The 5,345-nt window shown below is 49.7% G+C and overlaps 1 pseudogene; it reads right to left on the bottom strand.

The window, feature by feature from the left end:
• Positions 1-2,885: 2,885 nt before the first annotated feature.
• On the bottom strand, positions 2,886-4,750 carry LOC131293761 (uncharacterized; annotated as a pseudogene).
• Positions 4,751-5,345: the final 595 nt, after the last annotated feature.

Here is a 5,345-nt window from a genome sequence, read left to right as displayed (position 1 = left end):
AGCTGGACTGGAGGCCAGAATCGGGAAGAACCAGACTCAGTGGAAGTGGCGGTGCGTGTTTCAGGAACCCACAAGCAGGCCAAAGTTCATGAGATGTCTGCGGTGCGTACTGTACAGGATCTGGCGCTTCCAACACAAAGTATCGACGTAGCTAGGCTAGCCGAGCGGTACCCGCATTTACAATCGTACCCACTCTCGTCGTTTGCGTCGGCAGCCCCACGAGTGATCATTGGAATGGATAACTACCACTTAACACGTCCGTTAAAAACCGTGGAAAGATCGTTCGATGAACCCATTGCAACCAAAACGCGCCTGGGCTGGGTAGTCTCCGGTCGATGTGGTGAGACAGCAATGGGTAACCCGGACGCGACTTTATCCTCGCATCGCGTAAAAGTTTGTCGCTGCCAGGACCAGGAAGCAAGGATGGATGCAGCTCTACGCGAAACCTTTGCACTGGAGGAGGCTCGCAACCAAAAGGGAGAGGTGCTATCTAAGGACAACGAGCGAGCCTTAAAACTAATGCAAGAAGGCAGCGTACTCGTGGATGGTAGGTTTACTACGGGTCTGCTGTGGCGATACGACGACGTTACGTTGCCAAACAACCGGTTCATGGCCTTAAAACGGTTAGATTGTCTCGAACGACGTATGAAACGAGACGATCAACTCAGAAACATCATGAATGGGAAAATACAGGAGTATTTGGATAAAGGGTATGTGCGCCTACTAACTAGTGAAGAAAAACTAACTCACTTTCCTCGAACATGGTACCTTCCAATATTTCCCGTGACGAGTGCAAGTAAGCCCAATAAGGTGCGAATCGTGTGGGACGCGGCAGCACCCGTAAGAGGTATCTCTTTGAATTCTACGCTGTTGACAGGACCTGATCTACTCGTGTCCCTTTCCAGCGTTTTGCGCAGATTCCGAGAATACAAGGTGGCGATAGCGGCCGATATAAGCGAGATGTACCACCAAGTTCGGGTAAACGAAGAAGATCAACAAAGTCAACGATTCTTGTGGCGCTGGAAGGAAGACCAGAACGAGCCAGATGAATATGTGATGCTCCGCATGACCTTTGGAGCTACTTGTTCTCCTAGCTGCGCCCAGTACTTAAAAAATCTGAATGCCGATCGGTTTGTCAATCAATTGCCGGAAGCGGCGAGATGCATTAAAGAAGACCACTACGTGGATGATATGTTGACCAGCGTGGAAGAGGTAGCCGTAGCGATCAAACTGGCGCAGGAAGTTGCTTACATCCACTCTCAAGGAGGGTTTCCACTGCACCATTGGATGTCGAACTCCATCGAAGTACTACGAACCGTAGACGGAAGCATCTTACACCACAAGGATTTGAATTTGGACCCAACCTCCATGACCGCCAAGGTACTAGGAATGTGGTGGGATTCACAAAGTGATAGCTTCCGCTTCAAAATCCCAGCTGTGCAAGAAGCAATCCTCAAAGGCGAAATCGCTCCCACCAAACGGCAAGTATTGAGCGTACTGATGTCCATCTTCGATCCACTGGGACTGGTTGCTGCATTTCTCTTCTACTTAAAAGTAGTCTTACAAGACATATGGCGAGAGAAGGTGAAGTGGGACGCAAGGATTCCGGAGCACCTCGAAAAGAAGTGGAAGAAGTGGATCGAGTTATTACCACAACTGGAAACCATTTCCATTCCACGCTGTTATCGGAAACTGACAACCTTGGACCATAACGACATTCAATTGCATATCTTTGTAGACGCCGGAAATGACGGATTGACGGCCGTAGCCTACTATCGGTTTGAACAAAATGATGTCATCGAGGTGGCGCTAATCGGAGGCAAGACTCGGGTAGCTCCTTTACGTTATGCCACAATTCCAAGACTGGAACTACAAGCGGCAGTAGTGGGTACACGCTTAGCCAATACGATCACGGACGCACATCGAGTGGAGCCGCACAAGCGCTTCATTTGGACAGACTCAAAGGATGTCATCTGCTGGCTCCGCTCTGACCATCGCCGGTATAGTACCTTTGTTGCCACCCGAGTGAGCGAGATCTTAGAGAAAACTGATGAAGACGAGTGGCGATGGATTCCCACCAAATCGAATGTAGCGGACGAGGGTACTAAGTGGACGAAACTTGAACGACATCTAACATCAAGTCGATGGTTCACAGGACCTGAATTTCTAATGACACCCCAAGAACAATGGAGTCAAGTGTTCCTGCCGAAGGTCGAAACAGGCGAGGAACTAGTGAAGGCCTCAAATTCCCACCATGCCGTGCCCTCACTAGTGGACTTCGAGCGTTTTTCCCGATGGTCCCGCTTGCTCAGATCAGTTGGTTACGTATGGCGTTTCATAAACAACGCACGGTACCCCACCAAGCGGCAATCCGGGGCACTAGGGTCGTCGGAGATCAACAGCGCAGAAAACACCATACTCAAACAAGCGCAGAAGGAAGCATATCCCCAGGAGTATAAACAGCTCCAACACCTTAGTGAAAAAGGGCAAACGAATGCGAACTTGCCGCGAAATAGCTCACTCAGAAAACGCAGTCCATATATGGACACAGAAGGAATCTTACGCGTGAAAGGGCGGATTGATGCATGTCGATACGTGGGAGACAGTTCGAAAAGGCCCATCATCCTTCCAAAAGAGGGACGACTTACTGAATTGGTTGTGGATCACTTCCACCGACAATATCGCCATACGAATCATAGAACAGTGATGAACGAAGTCCGGCAGCGATTCGACATACCAGCATTAAGATCGGTCTGTCACAAGGTACGCAATAATTGTATGCTTTGTGCCATCCGAGACGCTAGACCATGTGAACCGATGATGGGAGACCTTCCAGAGGCGCGTCTTTCCCCGTTCTGCAGGCCCTTCACGTACACGGGCATTGATTACTTCGGGCCGTTTCTAGTGACAAATGGACGAAAGGCGGAAAAACGATGGGGTGTATTGTTTACCTGCTTGACAATACGAGCAATTCACATCGAAGTAGCCTCATCAATGTCAACCAACGCCTGCATCTTAGCCATTCGTAATTTTATCTCACAACGTGGAACACCAAACGAGATCTGGTCCGATAGGGGTACAAACTTTGTTGGTGCAGATAGAGAACTACGTGAAGCCTTAGAAAAGGTAAACCGAGACGAGATGGTTGAGGCCATGAACATACCGAATACTCGCTGGATTTTTAACCCTCCGTCTGCACCTCATTTTGGCGGAGCGTGGGAAAGGCTTGTGCGGTCAGTAAAGCAAAGTCTCTATGGTGTACCAATTTCCAGAAACCCAACGGACCCAGTTTTCTACAATTGGTTGAAGGAAGTGGAACTTATAGTTAATTCACGTCCGCTGACGGAGGTCCCAGTCGACCGGGAAGAAGAGGCCCCGCTAACACCAAACCATCTCCTGTTAGGCTCTTCAGCTGGCGCAAAGCCGCTTACAACGCACGACGACTCCGGTGAAAGCCTTCGAGGTTCTTGGAAAACATCACAGTTATTTGCTGATGAATTTTGGAAGAGATGGGTGAAGACATATCTTCCCACCTTGACAAAACGTACTAAATGGTTCGAACCGGAACCTCCCGTCTCCTTGGACGACGTTGTACTAATTGTTGACGACAACCTTCCACGTGGTTGCTGGCCGCGAGGACGAGTAATTCGGGCAGACCCAAACAGTGACGGACAAGTGCGGCGCATACATGTGCGGCTGCCCAACGGGAAAACCTTAACTAGACCGGCGGTGAAGGTAGTCAGGTTGCCCATCGGACCAACAAAGAGTGCTTGACGTAGCCAAGCACTGGGGGGACTGTTGCGAAAACAACGGTCCGATAGGGCCAGTTCAAATTGAACCGGTTGGAGCCGCCAACAGATGGCAGTAGTCGTGGTGAAGGGCCGCGTCCGCTAGCTGGTCCAAATCCGTAGGGTCTATTATCCGGAAGAAAGAGACGACCAGCTGACGGACGCGGCTGATAAAAATGATAAAAAGGGCTCCAGCCGGGACAATGGCGATCTTTTCGGTTCAGTAAAGAAAAGTAAAAGCACGTGTAAATTTTTTAACATTCATTGTCGCTTAAAGTAAAAAATAAAAAGGACGAGTGTTTAAAAAACGCGTGGGAGAAGACATAAATAGAACGAAAGAAAGAATTGGATCGAAAACCTGTTGCAGGACGCAACACCACCTGTTCGCTGACTTGATGTAGGTGCGTCTCCCGTCGGTGGTACACACGAGTACGCACTCGAGCGTAGGAACGCTTGCCCTTGCGATAGTGGGGCGCGGGAAGGTGGGGTGGTGTTGACCATTTATGTTTTTCTGCGTAATTTTTGAATGCATGTGATATACTGCTGGTGGTGTGGCCTGCAATGAGGTAGGTTATGGATTTCATATGAATTTTGTTACTAACATGTTTTCCGTTTCGTACGTTTTTCGCGTGCGCGTGGTGTCGCCAGTTTGGTATTGAACACACCAGTGCTAACATATCCAAGTCGCTGTAGTTATCGTTGAGACCACGGTTCGTGTCACGTATACCGGGCTTAAAATCTGGTTTTGATTTACGCACCATCAAACCAATGGATCAATCAAACCAGTTACCACCCCCACTAATTCCGTTAGTGGTTTCTAACAGTATTACCGCACCGCCACCGCGATCATCACATCGCATTTCCGTGATTCCCGCTACGCCGTTGCAGCACACCGCACCACCGCCTTTAATTTTTTTTAACCCGTCCACGCCGACATCGCCACTGCGATCATCTCGTTGCATTTCCGTGACCCCCGCTACGCCGTTGCAGCCAACGCCGGCTCCGCAAGGAAGTAACAGCTTAGCGAGGCTCGAAGCTGTTACGGATCCTTTCAGTTTTGGCCCCCCTCCTGAAAGACACCTCTCCAAATCCTCTATCCCAATCTCCTCTACTCCTTCTCACACCGCTCCTAGTCCTCATCCTGCTTTTAGTCCTCCCCTCCGTCCATGTTGCAGCCACACTGAACTACGAGAAGAGGTCCGCGTCCTTCGCAAGGCCGTGACCCATCTCCAGGTGGCTTTGGAGCAGTCTGTGGAGTTGCTGACAGTCCATCGCTCCGCCACAAGACCCTCAAATTTTTCGACGCTGGAGACGCAGGAGCAGCTAGAAGAATTTGAGGAACGCCTTGCCAAGGACGCTTCATATGCTACGGAAATGATAGCGCACCTGAAGCAGGGAGTCTTACATCTAGATGCGAAAACTCGTATTGCTAGAACCATAGACTCCCTGTTCAGTCGCATCCTTTTCGCAGCATGCAGCTGGACAGGAGTTGGGCATCCTATTCCCAAAATACCTTTTTGTACATTCAAAAACATTTTTCTGCTGATTTCACGGGTA

The sequence above is a fragment of the Anopheles ziemanni genome, chromosome 2 (assembly GCF_943734765.1).
Source record: "Anopheles ziemanni chromosome 2, idAnoZiCoDA_A2_x.2, whole genome shotgun sequence".
NCBI classification, from domain to species: domain Eukaryota; kingdom Metazoa; phylum Arthropoda; class Insecta; order Diptera; family Culicidae; genus Anopheles; species Anopheles ziemanni.
The sequence above is the reverse complement of the archived record's forward strand: the minus strand, read 5'-3'. Positions and strand labels throughout refer to the sequence as shown.